The sequence below is a fragment of the Carcharodon carcharias genome, chromosome 10 (assembly GCF_017639515.1).
Source record: "Carcharodon carcharias isolate sCarCar2 chromosome 10, sCarCar2.pri, whole genome shotgun sequence".
NCBI lineage: Eukaryota > Metazoa > Chordata > Chondrichthyes > Lamniformes > Lamnidae > Carcharodon > Carcharodon carcharias.
The window spans coordinates 71749578-71769740 of record NC_054476.1 but is presented as its reverse complement, the minus strand read 5'-3'; the positions used below and the strand labels follow the sequence as shown (position 1 = coordinate 71769740).

The following is a 20163-nucleotide window of genomic DNA, read 5'->3' as shown; positions in this document are numbered from 1 at the left end:
CACTCCTGGCTTGTGCCTTGTAGATGGTGGACTGATTTTGGGGAGTCAGGAGGTGAGTTACTTGCTGCAGGATTGCTAGCCTTACCAAGATCTATCTACCTCTGCCTTAAAGATATTCAAGGAATCTGTCTCAAACACATTTTGAGGAAGGGAATTCCAAAGACTCACAAGCCTCAGAGAAATCTTGATCCTTTGTAAGCAGGATCAAGAGTCCCGCGTGGTACGTTGCCTGCCCGGTTCTAGGGTGAGGGACATCTCTGACCAGCTTGAAAGGATATTGGAGAGGGAAGGGGAGGATCCAGTTGTTGTGGTCCACGTTGGGACAAATAACATAGGTAAGACTAGGAAAGAGGACCTGTTTGGGGATTATCAGGAACTAGGAACTAACTTAAAGAACAGGTCCTCAAGGGTTATAATCTCCGGATTACTACCCAAGCCATGTGCAAAATGGCATATGGACACGAGAATAAGGGAAGTATACACGTGGCTAAAGGAGTGGTGCGGGAAAGAGGGATTCCATTTTGTGGGGCACTCAGTATTGGAACAGGAGGGATCTGTACTGTTGGGACAGTCTCCACCTGAACCGATCTGGGACCAATGTTCTAGTGAAAAGGGCAAATAGGGTGGTCAACAGGACTTTAAACTAGAAAGTAGGGGGAAAGGGTAAAACTCCAAGAAGTATGACTAATGGGAAACAAAGCAGCAGGTTAGCATGTGGGGGGGTGGATTCACCTACATGGAAAATTATTAAAAAACCGAAATGAAAGGAGAACCCAGGAGAGGCTATTAAAGTCTCCAGAACACAAAATAGGACAGAGTGTTTGGAAAGGGCTAGGAATCTAACTTCAAGCACATCAGATAAGGGGACGACAATGAGAAAGGAGACGGAAATACAGGACTGAAGGTGTTGTATCTGAATGCACACAGTATACGAAATAAGGTAAATGAGCTTGTGGCGCAGATTGAAATTGGCAGGTATGATGTGGTGGGCATCACGGAGACATGGCTGCAAAGAGATCAGGACTGGGAGCTAAATATCCAAGGATATACATCCTATCGAAAAGATAGGCAGGTTGGCAGAGGAGGTGGGATTGCTTTGTTAGTAAGAAATGAAAGTAAATCGATAGCAAGAAATGACGTAGGGTCAGATGATGTAGAATCTGTGTGGATAGAGTTGAGGAACCGCAAAGGTGAAAAAACCATAATGGGAGTTATGTACAGGCCTCCAAACAGTAGTCAGGATGTGGGGCACAAGATACGCCAGGAGATAGAAAAGGCTTGTAAGAAAGGCAAGGTTACAGTGATCATGGGGGATTTCAATATGCAGGTAGACTGGGAAAATCAGGTTTGTAGTGGATCCCAAGAAAAGGAATTTGTAGAATGTCTACGAGATGGCTTTTTGGAGCAGCTTGTGGTGGAGCCCACTAGGGAACAGGCAATTCTAGATTTAGTGATGTGTAATGAGGCAGATTTGATAAGGGAGCTTAAGGTGAAGGAACCCTTAGGAGGAAGTGACCATAATATGATAGAATTTACCCTGCAATTTGAGAGGTAAAAGCTGGAATCAGATGTAACGGTATTACAGTTGAATAAAGGCAACTACAGAGGCATGAGGGAGGAGCTGGCCGGAATTGACTGGGAGATGAGCCTAGCAGGAAAGACAGCGGAATACAATGGCATGAGTTTCTGGGAGTAATTTGGGAGACAAAGCAAAAATTCATCCCTTGGAAGAAGAAGCATACTAAAGGGAGGACGAGTCAACCATGGCTGACAAGGGAAGTCAGGGACAATGTAAAAGCTAAAGAGAAAGCATACAATGCGGCGAAGAGCAGTGGGAAATCAGGGGATTGGGAAGCCTATAAAGACCAACAGAGGACAACTAAAAAAGAAATAAGGAGGGAGGAGATTAAATATGAGGGTAAACTAGCCAGTAATATAAAAGAAGATTGCAAGAGTTTTTTTTAGATAAATAAAGGGTAAGAGAGAGCAAAAGTAGACATTGAGCTGCTGGAAAAATGAAGCTGGAGAAGTAGTAGTGGGGAACAAAGAAATGGCGGAGGAACTGAATAGGTACTTTGCGTCAGTCTTCACGGTGGAAGACACGAGTAATATCCCCAAAGTTCAAGGGAGTCGGGGGGCAGAGGTGAGTATGGTGGCCATTACCAAGGAGAAGGTGCTAGGAAAACTGAAATGTCTGAAGGTGGATAAATCACCTAGACCAGATGGATTACACCCCAGAGTTCTGAAGGAGATAGCTGAAGAGATAGTGGAGGCAACTTTTGCAATCTTCTTTTATATTACTGGCTAGTTTACACTCATATTTAATCTCCTCCCTCCTTATTTCTTTTTTAGGTGTCCTCTGTTGGTCTTTATAGGCTTCCCAATCCCCTGATTTCCCATTGCTCTTCGCTGCATTGTATGCTTTCTCTTTAGCTTTTACGTTGTCCCTGACTTCCCTTGCTAGCCATGGTTGACTCGTCCTCCCTTTAGTATGCTTCTTTCAGGTGATCTTTCAGGAATCACTGGAGTCAGGGAGCATCTTAGAGGACTGGAAAATTGCTAATGTAATCCCCCTGTTTAAGAAGGGAGTGAGGCAAAAGATGGGAAATTACAGGCCAATTAGCCTGACCTTGGTCGTTGGTAAGATTTTAGAGTCCATTATTAAGGATGAGATTTCAGAATACTTGGAAGCGCATGGTAAAATAGGGCAAAATCTGCAAGGTTTCATCAAGGGGAGGTCATGCCTGACAAATCTGTTAGAATTCTTTGAGGAGGTAACGAGTAGGTTAGACAAAGGAGAGCCAATGGATGTTATCTACTTGGACTTCCAGAAGGCCTTTGACAAGGTGCCGCACAGGAGGCTGCTCAGTAAGATAACAGCCCAAGGTGTTAGAGGCAAGGTACTAGCATAGATAGAAGATTGGCTGTCTGGCAGGAGGCAGAGAGTGGGGATAAGGGGGTCCTTCTCAGGATGGCGGCCGGTGACTAGTGGAGTTCCACAGGGGTCAGTGTTGGGACCACAAATTTTCACTTTACACATTAATGATCAAGATGAAGGAACTGAGGGCATCCTGGCTAAGTTTTCAGGTGATACAAAGATAGGTGGAAGGACAGGTAGTATTGAGGAGGCAGGGAGGTTGCAGAAGGATTTGGACAGGTTAGGAGAATGAGCAAAGAAGTGGCAGATGGAATACAACGTGGGGAAGTGTGAGGTCATGCACTTTGGTAGGAAGAATAGAGGCTTAGACTATTTTCCAAATGGGGAGAGATTTCAGAAATCTGGAGTGCAAAGGGACTTTGGAGTCGTAGTCCAGGATTCTCTTCAGGTTAACTTGCAGGTTGAGTTGGTAGTTAGGAAGGCAAATGCAATGTTGGCATTTATTTCAAGAGGACTAGAATATAAAAGCAGGGATGTGCTGCTGAGGCTTTATAAGGCTCTGGTCAGACCACATTTAGAATATTGTGAGCAATTTTGGGTCCCGTATCTCAGGAAGGATGTGCTGGCCCTGGAGAGGGTCCAGAGGAGGTTCACGAGAATGATCCCAGGAATGAAAGGCTTAACATATGAGGAACGTTTGAGGACTCTGGATCTATACTCGATGGAGTTTAGAAGGATGAGGGGGGATCTAATGGAAACTTACAGAATACTGAAAGGCATAGATAGAGTGGGGAAGATGTTTCCAAACGTAGGAGAGACTAGGACCCGAGGACACAGCCTCAGAGTAAAAGGAAGACCTTTTAGAACAGAGATGAGGAGAAACTTCTTTAGCCAGAGAGTGGTGAATCTATGGAATTTATTGCCACAGAAGGCTTGGAGGCCAAGTCACTGAATGTATTTAAGACCGAGATAGATAGGTTCTTGATTGGTAAGGGGATCAAAGGTTACGGGGAGAAGGCGGGGCAATGGGTTTGAGAAACTTATTAGCCATGATTGAATAGCAGAGCAGACTCGATGGGCTGAATGGCCTAATTTCTGCTCCTATGTCTTATTATGATCTTATTACGGTCTAAATGGGTGACCCCCTAATTTGAAAACAGCAACCCCGAGTCCTAGATTCTCCCACAGGAGAAACCACCCTCTCCACATGCACCCTGTTGAGCTCCCTCAGGATCTTATATGTTTCAATCAAGTCGTCTCTTACTCTTTTAAACTCCAGCTGGTACAAGCCTAGCCTGTCCAACCTTGCCTCTTAAGGCAACCCACACATTCCATGATGCTGAACTTATGGAAACAAATCAATAGCATGTAGCAGGATGAGGATAATAACACCCAATGGGAAGTGCCTCTATAATAACAATACCATACCTATCAAACTGGGAGTTTCTTTTGAGGATGTAACTGATGACTGGGAATGTGGAAATCAGAGGTGCTGACTGCTGGCAAGTGTTTGATAAAGTTCCTCTGCTGACAGAAGTTGTCTCCCACTCATCCAAAGCCTCAAATTTAAAATTTTCAACTTTGCATTTGAATCCCTCCCCACCTCTGTAACATCACTCTCCTCTGGACTCCCTCTTATTTTAACTCAACCTTTTGGGCAGCACCTAGTCTCTTGTTCACACTATCAGTGGCCTTGCCATCAGCTACCGAGGCCTCATTCTGTGGAACTCCCTTCCTAAAGCCCACTTCCCCCCCATCGCCCTCATCACCTTGGAAACCTACCACTTTGACCAAGCTTTCGATCACTGCTCCTAGTCTCTCCAACTTTGACTCAAGCTCCTGAAACATCTTGGGACTTTTATTTAACATTAAAGGTACTATATATAAATGTCATTTGTGATTTTTCATGTTGAATTGAAACTAGTGGAAAATCAAGCTGAAATTGTAAATTGAATTTAAATGGGTTTGCTAATGAGAAATAGATGACCGTTCAATCGTGTCAATTCTAACTCTGCAGTTGTGAATAATCGAGCCCCTAGTAATCCAGTATTCAGTGTCCAGCTAACTCATCAGAGGTCAAAAAACAAAGCTGGAAGCTTGCTGGTGTTTATGGCTCAGCATCACATAGGTGAGGGGGATAATTCTTACTGTGGAAAATGGACTAAAATTGGTGCTGCTCATTCAACATCCCATTTTACATCTCTTCCCATTTTCATTTCTATTGGCATGGGTGGATGACAGACCTTCTTAATGAAGCTCTGCAGTCCTTGTGGTGATGGTGATCCCACAATGGCATCTGGTGGGAAGTTCCAAGATATTAACCCAACAAAGATGACACTTCTAAATCAGGATCATGTCAGACTTCAAGGGCAGTGGAGTGTGAGAGGAGAAATTCAAGGTGTTGATGTTCCCACAACATTGCTGCCCTTATCATTTTCAATGGTGTTGGTCACAAAACAAGCAGGTGCTGCTGAAGTACCTAAGAATTAATTTCTTGCAGAGTACGGTCCCATTAGAGGAATGTACCCTTCAATGCACCACCCATTCTTCACGCACGTACTTGGCAATCTAGCAGTCAGTTATTTGATCACAAGGGGTATCACAACTGAGTTCAGTCCTCTGCTCACTGACACCTTGAGAGTTACTGGATAGTAATCAGGGACAGAACACAGGCTAATATTTCATTTCCTTCCCTTAGAGCATTGAGACCAAATGTAGCAGTTGAGAAACTGGCTGGCTAGGCAGTGGCTTGGGCTTGAACCTAAGACTTTCTTTGTCTATAACAGGCTGGCAACCAAATGCCCCAGCCACCTGAACTTCGGAGTTGCGCACTGCATCGACAGTTAGGCCACACCAGATTAGTTGTAAAGACTTGGAGCAGGGTTTTCCTGTGGGCTTCAGGACCCTGCCATTTGGCTCAAACAAGAGTCAGAACCTTGCACTGTGTGGGATCCAGTCACTCACTTCTGATTTTCCCTGGACTGGCCAAACCAGAGGATGGGTTTGCTCAGTGGGCTCTCAAAGCTAGACGGCCAATAGGAGGAACTCCAGCTTGAAAGCAGCAGCTTGTCCTTATAGATAAGTGAGGAAGAAAATACCCAAAGGTGGATGTGCCATCTCTCAAACTCTTGCAAATTTAAGGTAAAAATTAGATTCAGCAGCTGGGTCTCCAATGTGGGCAATATGGTGGGTTTGTGCTGGGGGAATGGCGTATAACTGTTACTAAACCCAGGCAGGCAGGAAAGTCCTCTAAACCTGTCTGGAATGCTGCTTCCCTGGTCTGCCACCGGGAGGCCACCTCCAGCAGCTGCACTGCTCCCTACTGCCCACAGGAGCCTGGTGACTGACTCGAAAATCCCAGGTGGCCTCCAACAATTGATCTTAATTATTTTTTATTCATTCAGGGGATGTGGGCTTCGCTGGCTGGGCCAGCATTTTTACCCATCCTTAGTTGTTCTTGAGAAGGCGGTGGTGAGCTGCCTTCTTGAACCCCTGCAGTCCATATGGTGTAGGTACACCCACAGTGCTGTTAGGAAGTGAGTTCCAGGATTTTGACTCAGCAACAGTGAAGGAACAGTGATAAGTGTGTGGCTTGGAGGAGAATTTCCAGGTGGTGGTGGTGCTCCCACCTATCTGCTGCCTGTGTCCTTCTAGATGGTAGCGGTCATGGGTTTGGAAGGTGCTGTCGAAGGAGCCTTGGTGAATTCCTGCAGTGCATCTTGTAGATGGTACGCACTGCTGTTACTGTGCATTGGTGGTGGGGGGAGTGAATGTTTGTAGATGTGGTGCCAATCAAGCAGGTTGCTTTGTCCTGGGTGGTGTCAAGCTTCTTGAGTGTTGTGGGAGCTGCACTCCCCAAGCAAGTGGGGAGTATTCCATCACACTCCTGACTTGTGCCTTGTAGATTGTGTAAAGGCGAGAGGTCATTCAGGCTCATTACTGAGTCAATTGACAGCAATTATCACTGAGTCCACCAGATTTTAGTGGTGGCTCAAGTATTAAAGTCGAGTAGTATAGCTTTCCCGCTCTCACAGGGACCATCCAGCAAGCCTTGTAGGGTTTGCCTGCGGCCTTCTGTGGGGGACCTTTGTTGTCAGGAATGTTGTGGCCAATTGAGGAACCCAGAGGAAGAAGAGCAGCCACTGAAAGGCACCCCATTGCCCTTGCCTATAATTTCTCTGCCCAACCCAATCCTCCCACCACAGTTCCTCCTTGTGACCCTCAACTCGCTCTCACTCACCTGAGCCCAGGGATCCAACAATGACCCCTGATGAAGCCCCTGGAGCACTATCGGCAGCAACCACTGCTCCAGCAGTGAAGAGCTGCCAGCCTCTGACTGGGAGGGGGCGGGTTTACACTCCTGATGTACTAGATTCCAGGGAAGGCCTGGCACCAGCCAGTTAACAGGCACTTAATTTGCTTGGGCCTCCCCCTCAGAAGTGACCTTGGTTTTTGACTTGTTCTCCAACTGATGGGCTGGCCCTGTGGCAATTAAATTAATTTCCAGCCAAAGAATTGGCTGCCTGTTTTACACCCTGACAGATTTTCCTTTCCATTTGCAAGAACATTTAAAATCAACTCCCCATCTGCTACCCACTCCCTCCCTTCCTGTCCCCACTACCACCCCCACCCCCCGCACCATCCCCAACTCCCCCGCCCAAAAAAACCCCTGAACATGAGCAGAGAAAAGAAATGCTTGGATCTTCCTCCTCCCAAGTGAAGTAAGGAGACAGTGCTATGCAGTAACTCTGCAAAAGGCAGGTTTTCAACTTTTGCAACTAATCCGAGGCCCCAGCCAAGTCCCAGATCTGTCAAATATAAAATCTCATCACATCCAAGAAACTGGCCTGTACATCCCCTAACCCCAACTCCTCATTGCTTCATTGCTGCACCAATTTAATAATGTCAAATCAAAATACTTTTCACTGTTCAAAGATACATTACAAGGGTAATATAGTACCATCTGTGGAGAGTCACAAGTTTATGTCCAACACAAGCTGGCAATTGTGGATCCTCCAGCTATGGCTTCGCGTGACATCCAAAAACAAACAATAACAGGAGAATGTTCTTCAGAGGCAGAGTCCTCATTATCAGATCAAAGGATCAAAGTAGCGCAGACGAAGTCAGCATCTCAAATCAAGGACTTTAATTACTGACATCAATCATGTCCGGGGCCAGCTCACAGCTGGAGAGCAATCTCATGAGGGAGCTGGCAGGCGAGGGCACTCACAAAACAAAAATAAATAAAAGCACAACAGTAACACAGAAATGTTACAACTAGCAGTTGATCTTTTTTTTTTGCTTGTTCATTTTTAAAAGAGGTCAGGTTGTGGAGTAAATGTTTTATTTATAGAAGGATTGGTTGGCAGCATGATGGCATTTTCTTACCATTGGCTGTGCCTGCTGTTACTCATCTTGTTCATGAAAGCTGCTGTTTTTCCTTCTTTGTCCCTGCTACACCTCTTCTCTCAGCCCACTGGCTGCCATAGTGCAGGTCCCACACAGCTAGCCATTTACATCGACATAAAGCCATTGGAGACTGGTGGAGAGGGTTGTCTTGTTTATTAGCAAGTCTACCCTCCCCACCCAACCCACCCCCACCTGTCCCAGGCTGTCGCAGACTCACCAGGTTCAGTGACCACGCTGCTGCAGTTTGCTGCTGTTATTATGGCAGTGACATCATGATGTTACATCTCGTGACCCAACATTGCCATTACTTTCTTACTGATCTTTGCTGGCATGTAGAACACTGAACCGTCATAGTGCAGCGGCTTTATAGGAAGGCTAGTTGCACATAAAAAAAGCTAAGGGTGGAAAAACAGCTCAATTAACTTACTCAGCCAAGATCCAGACTGCAAAGTACAAGTATCTAAAGAGTCTTCTATTGAGCTCATCCCTGCTCTGGGAATCAGCTTTTCTTTCATCAGCAGTACTCTTGCCTTGGAGTTGTAAGTCAATGAAAAGTTGCATCATCAGCACTGAGATCCCAGTGATGGCTATTCCAGTAGCCCTAAGATGCTATTTGGAGAAGAGCAGGGAGTTCTCCTGCCCTAGCTTCCCTCAACCAACATCATCAAAAATGGATTAACTTGCTAGTTAACTCTTTACTCTTTGTGAAACTCTGGCCAAGATATTGACAGAGGTGGGTTATAAGTTTCAGACCGGAAACCCACAAGTCCAGGTTTCCCTGCATCCAATGGAATCTTCGCTGCTCAGCATGTGCAACTTTTCATCGACAGGTTCCCCATCTGGATGTCAGCCAAATTGACAATTTGGCTTCCAGCTAGGCAGGGAGGCCTCTGGAGCAGGATACAGGCCCATGAAGGTCTGAACCATGATCCCATGGTTGGGGTTAGAATGGGTCAAGCCCCTGAACCCCTGAACCTGAGAGGGGTCAGTTCCCGGGGTTAGGGGCTAGGAGCCTTTATATGGGGGAGTTGGATGCAGGGGGGGAAGTTTCGGGGGGGGGCGGCGGTGGTGGTGGCTAGTGGGAACACTCCTGCCCCTCTCAGCCCACAAGCAGTGCTGTAAAAACTCTTACCTTCTCCCCAAAGCTGTTCCCACCTCCCTTCAGCTGGCTGGGTTCCAGGGGCCTGGGAAATCTGACAGCCCACAGTTAAACAGGTTAAAGCAGAGGCTGCCAGCCTCGTAAAAATATTTAAATTGCCAACCCACTTCCTGGGAGTGTAATTGCTTTCCCTCCCCTTGTTTTGCCTCTATTAAACCTGAATGAAGTCAGTGGGTCAAAGTCATGTTTGAGATTCTTAACATTTTAACTTCTGACCAGACCCCAGCCCACTTATTTTTGGAAAATAAAATCCAACCCGTTGTTTCCAAATGACTGCTGTATCCACTACAACAACAACTTGAATTTATATTGCATCTTTCATGTAGTAAAATGTCCCAAGGCAATCCAAGGAGCCTTATCAGACATAATTTCACACCCTGCCACATAAAGAGATTTAAGTCAGGAGCCCAAAAGAGGAAAGTTTTAGCAAGCATCTTAAAGGAGGAGGGAGAAGTCATGGAGCGATTTAAAACTTGAAAAGACCTAATTAACAATAGTTAATACACCGCAAAGAAATTCTTTGTATATGAAATACCTTGACTCGGGTCTGTCTAGTGTGGGGTTTGCATATTCTCCCCGTGTCTGTGTGGATTTCCTCTGGGTGCTCCGGTTTCCTCCCACCGTCCAGAGATGTGCTGGTTAGATGGATTGGCCACGGTAAATTGTCCCCCAGTGTGTGTGTGAGTGTGAGTGTGTGTGGCGTGTGCGTGTGTGTGTGTGTGTGTGCATGCGTGTCTGTGTGAGCGTGTGTGTGCGTGTGCATGTGTGCCTGTGCATGTGTATGTGAGTTGGTGCGTGTGAGTGTATGTCTATGTGTGTGCTTGTGTGTGTGTGTCTGTGTGTGCGTGTGTGTGTCTGTGTGTGCCCTGTGATAGCCTGGCCTGGGTGTACCCTGCCTAGTGCCCATTGCCTATCAAGGTAGGCTCTGACTCCCCGTGACCCTGAATTGGATGAAGCTGTTCTGGAAAAGTGAGTGAGTGAGTGAGTGAGTGAGTGAGATACCTTGATACCTTTCTAAGAGACATGAAAAGATAATGCTGTACATGATTATAAATCTTTCTTTTTCTTTCCTTTTGGGTGAGTTAGCAAGCTAACCTATAGCCTCAGCCAGTGCAATTCTGAAACTCTCCCTTAAGAGGTTACCAGATGGTGAGTATTCCAGCAATATATTCTTTACCTATCCATTTTGGGCTTGTGCATGACAATACAGCTGAATTTGGAAATTCAGGTCACAGAGGATTATGGACACAATTCTGCCTGATACAATGGTATGTGGCTCCAATGTACAGCACAGCCTGGTATGACCAATTTTTCATCTTTGCTACAAACGATCAGATTGAGACTTAAGCTAAATAGGCGTGGTCTCCTTTCTCAATAAGAAGGCTGAGGGGTGACCTAATAGAGGTCTTTAAATTTATGGAAAGGTTCACTAGAATAGACATAGGTAGAAAAGACGTTTCCACTTGAGGGGCTGAATTCCTCGCCCTCCCCCACCCCGCCCCGTTGGGGGGGGCAGATTGATGGGCGGGCACATACAGGCATGCATCCAATCGGTGCCCCCAATTGGAGGCACTGCGCCATTTTACATGGGCAGGCCAATTAAGGCCCGCCCAGCGTGACGTCCGCAGGGAAATGCTATGTGCTTCCTGTGCAGGCGGGGGGAATCCCAAAATCAAGAATGCGCTCTTTCGCACAGACACACGAAAGAGTGCACTCATCTCCCTGAAGCTTCAGGGAGATCATCTGTAAATGTAAAAAAGACAAAAATAGAAAAATAGAATTTCCCTTATATGTCCCCACATTGACAATGTCACATGAGTTGGGACATGTCCATAATTTTTATTAAGTCTTTATTAAAATTTTTAAACCCTACATGAAACCTCATCCCGCCCCTGGATGAGATTTCATGCTTTTTCTAGTTGCCGCTGGGACTCCTGGCCTGCCCGACAACCTTTAATTGGTTAATTGACCCTGTCAATAGCCTCAATTGGCCACTGAAAGGTTGGTGGGCGTGCAGCTGATTTTGCTGTGCTCCTGCCTTCCTGAAAATTTAAATTGGGTGCAGTGATGTCGGGAGTTCCCTCCGATGTCACTGCGCGTCATTTTACGCATCAATCGGGCCCCACCCCCGCTCGCCGACTCATAAAATTCTACTCAAGGCGTCCAAAATAAGGAGTTCTAAACAAAAGACAGTCACTAATAAATACAAGAACTCAGGAGAAACTTATTTACCCAGAGAATGGGAGAATGTAGAACTTGCTACAGTATGAAGCGGTTGAGGTGAATAGCACTGATACATTTAAAGAGAAATGAGATAAGTAAATAATGAGGGAAAAAGGGCCATGAGAAAATGCTGTTAAGATGGGATGAGATGAAGTAGTGTGGGAGGAGACTTGTGTGAAGCCAGCACAGACCAGTCAGGTTGAATTATTGCTTTCTGTGCTATAAGTTTGATATAAAGCAAAGCTGGGATCAGCATCAGGATTTAATCACTTTTTTCTCAATAAAATACAAAGTGATCATCTGCCTTTTGCCCCTACATGTTATGCACATTGTGTAGAAGAAAAAATAATTAATCAGTCACTTCTCTCTGTAAACGATATAAAGCAAAGCTTACAAATGGTGGTGTTCCCATGCATCTGCTGCCCTGGTCCTTCTCAGTGGTAGAGGTCACAGGTTTGAAAGGTGTTGTCAAAGGAGCCTTGGTGAGCTGCAGCAGTGCATCTTGTAGATGGTACACACTGCTGCCACTGTGCATCAGTGGTGGAGGGAGTGAATATTTAAGATAGTGGATGGGCTGCTAATCAAGCGGGCTGCTTTGCCTGGGTGGTGTTCAGCTTCTTGAGTGTTGCGGGAGCTGCACTCATCCAGGCAAGTGGAGAGTTTTCCATCACACTCCTGACTTGTGCCTTGTAGATGGTGGACAGGCTTTGGGGAGTCAGGAGGTGAGTTATTCTCCACAGAATTCCCAGCTTCCGACCTGCTTTTGTAGCCACAGTATTTATATGGCCAGCCCGGTTCAGCTTCTGGTCAATGTTGATAGTGGGGGATTCACCGATGGTAATGTCATTGAATGTCAAGGGGTGATGATTAAATTCTCTCTTCTTGGAGATGGTCATTGCCTGACACTTGTGTGGCATTAATGTTACTTGCCACTTATCAGCCCAAGCCTGAAGGTTGTTCAGGCTTTACTGCTTATGGACACGGACTGCTTCAGTATCTGAGGAGTCATGAATGATGCTGAACATTGTGTAATTGTCAGCGAACATCCCACTTCTGACCTTATGATGGAAGGAAGGTGACTGATGAAGCAGCTGAAGATGGTTGGGCCGAGGACACCACCCTGAGGAACTCCTGCAGTGATGTCCTGGAGCTCCAACAACCCACAACCTACTTCCTTTGTGCTAAGTGTGACTCCAACCAGTGGAGAGGTTTCCCCCTGATTCCCATTAACCCCAGTTTTGCTAGGGCTCCTTGATGCCACACTTGGTCAAATGCTGCTTTGATGTCAAGGGCAGTCACTCTCACCTCACCTCTTGAGTTGAACTCTTTCATCCATGTTGGACCAAGTCTGTAATGAGGTTAGGAGGAGCCTGGGGGAGCCCAAACTGAGCATCAGTCAGCAGGTTATTCCAGAGTGGGTGCTGATTGATAGCACTGTCGACAACATTTTCCATCACTTTGCTGATGATCGAGAGTAGGCAGATGTGGCCGTAATTGGTTGGGTTGTATTTGTCCTGCTTATTGTGGACTTGGGAAATTTTCCATATTGCTGGGTAGATGCGAGTGCTGTAGTGTGGTTTAGGGAATGGCTAGTTCTGGAGCACAATTCTTCAGTACTATTACTGGAATGTTGTCAGGGACCATAGCCTTTGAAGTACCCAGCACCTTCAGCCATTTCTTGACATCATCTGGAGTGAATCGAATTGGCTGAAGATTGGCGTCACTGATGCTGGGACCCTCATGAGGAAGCTGAGATCGATCATCTGCTTGGCACTTCTGGTTGAAGATGGCTGCAAATGCTTCAGCCTTGTCTTTTGCGCTGATGTGCTGGGCTCCCCCCATCATTGAAGAAGGGGCTACTCCCCCCATCATCGAAGAAGGGGCTATTTGTGGAGTCTCCTCCTCCAGTTAGTTGTTTAATTGTCCACCACCATTCACGATTGGATGTGGCAGGACTGCAGGGCTTAGACCTGATCTGTTCATTGCGGAATGGCTTTGCTCTATCTGTCATATGCTGCTTCTGCTGTTTGGCACACAATTAGCCTGTATTGTAGCTTCATCAGGTTGATAACTCATTTTTATGTATGCCTGGTGCTGCTCCTGGCATGCTCTCCTGCACTCTTCATTAAAGCAGTGTTGATGCCCCTGGCTTGGTGATAATGGTAGAGTGCAAGATATGCCAGGCCATGGGGTTACATATTGTGATTGAGTAAAATTCCGCTGTTGTTGATGACCCATAGCACCTCATGGATGCCCAGTCTTGAGTTGCTAGATCTGTTTGAAATCTATTCCATTTGACAGGTGCCACACAACACGATGGAGGGTGTCCTCAATGTGTAGACAGGGCTTCATCGCCACAATGACTGTATTATGGTCACTCCTACTGATACTGTCATGGACAGATGCATCTGTGGCTGGCAGGTTGATGAGGATGAGGTCAAGTATATTTTTCCCTCTTGTTGGTTCCCTCACCAGCTGCCACAGATCCAATGTAGCATTTATGTCCTTTAGGACTTGGCCAGCTTAGTCTGTAGTGGTGCTACCAAGTAACTCTTGGTGATGGATATTGAAGTCTCCCAGCCAGAGTATATTCTGCACCCTTGCCACCCTTAGTGCTTCTCCCAAGGGGTGTTCAACATGGAGGAGCACTGATTCATCAGCTGAGGGAGGGTGGGTGGGGTAGGCTGGGGGAACAGTAAGTGGTAATCAGCAGGAGGTTTCCTTGCCCATGTTTGATTTGATGCCATGAGACTTCATGGGATATGGAGTCATTGTTGAGGACTCCCATGGCAACTCCCTCCCAACTATGTACCACTGTGCTGCCACATCTGCTGGGTCTGTCCTGCTGGTGGTTCAGGACATACCCAGGAATGGGATGGTGATGGTGGTATCTGGGAAATTGTGTGTAAGGTGAGCATGGCTATATCAGGCTATTACTTGACTAGTCTGTGAGACAGCTCTCAATTTGGCACAAGCCCCTAGTTGTTAGTAAGGAGGACTTCGCAGAGTCGACAGTGATGGGTTTGCCATTGTCATTTCCACTGCCTAGGTCGATGCTGGGCGGTCTGTTCAGTTTCATTCCTTTCTTTAGATCATAGCAGTTTGATTCTAGGCCATTTCAGAGGGCAGCTAAGGGCCAACCAAATTGCTGTGGGTCTACGGTCACAGGAAGGCCAGACCAGGTTAGGACAGCAGATTTCCTTCCCTAAAAGGCATTAGTGAACCAGATGGGCTTTTAATTTCATATTCATTAAATGAATTTAAATTCCACCAACTGCCATGGTAGGATTTGAACCTGTATCCCAGAGCATAAGCCTGGGCCTCTGGAGTCCAGTGGCATTACCACTATGCCACCTCCTCCCCCTTAGCATGCCAGGAATCATGGCAACAACACTTATAGCCATGTGGGTGCCTACTTACAATATGCAAAATGGAGCAGTACACGGTATGTCAGACTCTGGTGCAATTTTGGTATTTCTCAGGGCACACCCAACTCAGTGCAACTGAGTGCCGAACAGCTGCTCTTGAGGTCACATCTCCTGGCCCTGCATAAATTGTGCTGGCCGCCATCAATACCTCTTTAAGGTGCCACTTCTGCTCAGCCCTTGTATACCTCAATCTAAACTGGATTAGAGAGACAAGAGGGAGGAGAATAGCACCTCTGGAGCCTCTGGCATGTGTATTATGTGAAGCATCTTGCTGGAAGATTTCTTAAGCCCATTCAATATATTGTGTTGATCAGGCACTAACTTTAAGAAAACAACAATGGAGCTGAATCCCAGAGTGCTCTCATCAATTGTGTCAAGGTAAGTAAGGGATACATGCTTTACCACTGGGACCTGGGCATTTGAAAGAAGAAATATAGCTATTTGTTTTTATGGTTCTCAGTCTCATACATGTAGAGGTTCCTAGGTATGTTAGCCAATCATATCTAACCATAACATATGGAAATAGTGCCTATTGGTGACATGATTTACTTTTATTTGTATTTGTTATGTATTATATATTATCTATTTTCTTTAGGACTAACATACTTTGGTATTTCTGTAAAAAGGATCCTAGAAGTTCAATGAAGTCCATCATTTAGGTGCTTTAAACAAGAGATACATTGCGGTGATGTAAAGTGAAGGTATTGTGTTATAGCATTTCTACTCCATCAATTTAAAGATGCTCAATCTCCATCTCCACTGATGAGGACTCCCAGCCAGCAAACAAACTCTATAATATGACCTTCAAGCCTCCAACTGCAACGGTGCACTGACATTCAAAATCTGCTGTCTTATTTCACCCAGCCTCTATCTCCTGCTCGGATTTTTTACTTAGAAAAAAGCTCATGCATGTCAGCAGTGAAATTCAGCTTTAAACTCCAAGTGAAATAGTTCAGCCAGTCAAAGCTGCAGTACACAACCTTTGGTCCTTTGATGGCCTGTACGTGTGGAGGAAATGGCTGACTTTCATATGTAAATAATGGTACAATGATTCAGCTGATAGCTATGTTCTCATTTCATGTTCTTTACTTTGGCATAGAACTCTGCTGAGATCCTTACAAGGCCCCATCTCCCCCAGTTTATTAATGAGACAGACTTGGCTGAGGTGAACTGACCCACCCCACCTCTCACTCATCAGCACTAGAGATCTGAGCACAAAGTCTAGGCTAAATCTAGTGCTGTGGACCTGCCACCTTTCAAATCAGACATGAAACTGAATTCCTGTCTATCTTCTTAGGTGGAAGTGAAAATTCCCACAGCATTACCCTGAAGAAGAGTTCTCCTTGATGTCCTGGCCAATATTTATTCTTCACACGTATCACTAACAAATAATAAAAAACAAAAATTAAAATAGCTGGAAAAACTCAACAGGTCTGACAGCATCTGCAGAAAGGAACACAGTTGAAACATTTCGAGTCCGTATGACTCTTCAACCAAACTAAGGAAAAATAGAAAAGAGGTGAAATATAGCTGCTTTAAGGGGGGGGGTGGGACAAGTAGAGCTGGATAGAGGGCCAGTGATTGGTGGAGATAGCCAAAAGATGTCATAGACAAAAGGACAAAGAGGTGTTGAAGGTGGTGATATTATCTAAGGAATGTGATAATAGGTGACATTAAGGGTAGAAAGCAGGACGAGCAAGGTACAGATAGCCCCAGTGGGGGTTGGGTGGGGGGAAGGGATCAAAATAGGATAAAAGTTAGAGATAAAACAATGGATGGAAATACATTTAAAAATAATGGAAATAGATGGGAAAAGAAAAATCTGTATAAATTATTGGAAAAAAGGGGGATCAGAAAGGGGGTGGGGATGGAGGAGAGAGTTCATGATCTAAAATTGTTGAATTCAATATTCAGTCCGGAAGGCTGTAAAGTGCCTAGTTGGAAGATGAGGTGCTGTTCCTCCAGTTTGCGTTGAGCTTCACTGGAACATTCCAGCAGGCCAAGGACGGACATGTGGGCATGAGAGCAGGGTGGAGTGTTGAAATGGCAATCGACAGGAAGGTCTGGGTCATGCTTGCGGACAGACCAAAGGTGTTCCGCAAAGCGGTCACCCAGTCTGCGTTTGGTCTCTCCAATGTAGAGAAAACTGCATTGGGAGCAGCGAGTGCAGTAGACTAAATTGAGGGAAGTGCAAGTGAAATGCTGCTTCACTTGAAAGGAGTGTTTGGGCCCTTGGACGGTGAGGAGAGGGGATGTAAAGGGGCAGGTGTTGCGCTTTCTGTGGTTGCATGGGAAGGTGCCGTGGGAGGGGGTTGAGGTGTCGGGGGTGATGGAGGAGTGGACCAGGGTGTTCCAGAGAGAATGATCCTTGTGGAATGCCGCCGGGGCTGGGGGGGCGGGTGCGGGTTGTGGTGAAGGGAAGGTGTGTTCGGTGGTGGCATCATGCTGGAGTTGGCAGAGGATGATCCTTTGAATGCGGAGGCTGGTGGGGTGATAAGTGAGGACAAGGGGGATGCTATCATGGTTCTGGGAGGGAGAGCAAGGTATGAAGGTGGATGCTCAGGAGATGGGCCGGACACGGTTGAGCACCCTGTCAACCACCGTGGGTGGAAAACCTTTGTTAAGGAAGAAGGAAAACATGACAGAGGAACTGATTTTGAAAGTGGCATCATCAGAACAGATGCGACGGAGGCGAAGGAACTGAGAGAATAGGATGGAGTCCTTAAAGGAAGCGAGGTGTGAGGAGCTGTAGTCAAGGTAGCTTTGGGAGTCGGTAGGCTTGTAATGAATATTGGTGGACAATCTATCACCAGAAATAGAGACAGAGAGGTTAAGGAAGGGAAGGGAAGTGTCAGAGATGGGCCATGTGAAAATGATGGAGGGGTGGAAATTGGAAACAAAATTAATAAATTTTTCCAGGTCTATACGAGAGCATGAAGCAGCACCAAAGCAATCATTGAAGTACCGAAGAAAAAGTTGTGGGAGGGGGCCGGAGTAGGACTGGAACAAGGAATGTTCCACATACCCCATAAAGAGACAGGCATAGCTGGGGCCCATGCGGGTACCCAATGCCAAACCTTTTACTTGAAGGAAGTGAGAGGAGTTTAAGGAGAAATTGTTCAGTGAGAGAACAAGTTCAGCCAGACAGAGGAGAGTAGTGGTGGATGGAGATTGTTTGGGCCTCTGTTCAAGGAAGAAGCGGAGAGCCCTCAGACCATCCTGGTGGGGGATGGAGGTGTAGAGGGATTGGATGTCCATGGTGAAGAGGAGGCAGTTGGAGCCAGGGAACTGGAAATTGTTGATATGATGTAGGGTGTCAGAGGCATCATGGATGTAGGTGGGAAGGGACTGGACAAGGGGAGAGAGAATGGAGTCAAGATAGCGAGAAATGAGTTCCATGTGGCAGGAACAGGCTGACACGATCGGTCTGCCGGGACAGTCCTGTTTGTGGATTTTGGGTAGGAGGTAGAAGCGGATCAAAATCCACAATCAGGACTGTCCTGGCAGACCGATCAGGTCTGAAGATAAACAGCACTCAATAATTTCAATTTGAGCTAGTTCCTGCCCGTTATTTCCATTTTTAAACATCAAATTTTAAAAATCCTGTCGGACTGAGTAGTGTCACAAATTAATGGGCTTTACTTTGACCATTGGCCATGCTGCTTCTGATTTACTTTTGTGCTTGCTGCCCCATATTCTAATCTGTTCTCCACAAAATTTTGGCATAAATTCCTCACTGGAGGAACACAATGGACTAACTTATGGCTCTCAGTGCCAATATCAAAATCCAAGAACCCCCTCCCTAACAGCACTGTGGGTGCACCTACAGCACATGGACTGCGGTGATTCAAGAAGGCGGCTCACCACCAGCTTCTCAAGGGCAATTAGGGATGGGCAATCAATGCTGCCTAGCCAGTGACACCCACATCCCAAGAAAGAATAAATTAGAAAATATTACAGTTGCAGTGAATTCCAATCCAATATTTTTTGCACTAAATTTGATCTGGTGTGTTTTTTATTTTCTAATTTCCTCTGTAATCCATTGGGATAAGGAATTAAATCTCACTTATTCTTAGAATCTGACTACAATCAATATCACAGCCATCCTAATAATTATCTCTAATTTTTTTTAACATTCATTCCATATTTCCAGCTCTTTGCTGTCTATTTTAATGACATTACATGAATTCAATAAAACTTATTAAAATCCTAGATCCAGAGCATGCCACGTTCTCCATTTTGAGAAAACATTTGCCTTTACATCCTTGAACTGTTTGCCATAATTTACCCCTACACAACTCTTAAACATCTGCCAACAGATATCCCCTTAATCACTGGAGCACCTGTTATCTCCTTGCCACCAACCCCAGAAACAGCTTACACTTTTCCCCAAGAGTCTAAAATATCTTCATACCTTCCTTCTTTCCTTAATGTCTGCAATCAATCATCTGCCCCAATGCCTGGAACATTTATATCATTGTGACCCTAAACCACTGGAACATCTGAGTTCCTCAGGGTAGTGTCCTTGGCCCAACCATCTTCAGCTACTTCATCAATGATCTTCCCTCCATCATAAGGTCAAAGTGGGGATGTTCGCTGACAATTTCACAATGTTCAAGACCATTCACAACTCTTCAGTTACTGAAGCAGTCCATGTCCAAATGCAGCAAGACGTGGACAATATCCAGGCTTGAGCTGTCAAGTGGCAAGGTAATGACCATCTCCAAGATGAGAGAATCTAACCATCGCCCCTCATCATTTGGTTTTACCATCACTGAATCCCCCATTATCAACATCCTGCGGGTTACCATTGACCAGAAACTGAACTGGACTAGCCATATATATACTGTGGCTACAAGAGCAGGTTAGAGGCTAGGAATCCTGTGGTGAGTAACCCACCTCCTGACTCCGCAAAGTCTATCCACCATCTACAAGGCACAAGTCAGGAGTGTGATGGAATATTATCCACTTGCCTAGATGACTGTAGCCCCAACAACATTCAAGAAGCTTGACACCATCCAGGACAAAGCAGCCTATTTGAATGGCACCCCACTCACAAACATTCA

General features: G+C 45.8%; 1 protein-coding gene across 3 annotated transcripts in view; it reads right to left on the bottom strand.

The window, feature by feature from the left end:
- The window catches only part of LOC121283400 (potassium voltage-gated channel subfamily KQT member 1), a 763328-nt gene that overhangs the window by 427522 nt on the left and 315643 nt on the right, over positions 1–20163 (bottom strand). The gene's annotated exons all lie outside the window — the stretch shown is intronic.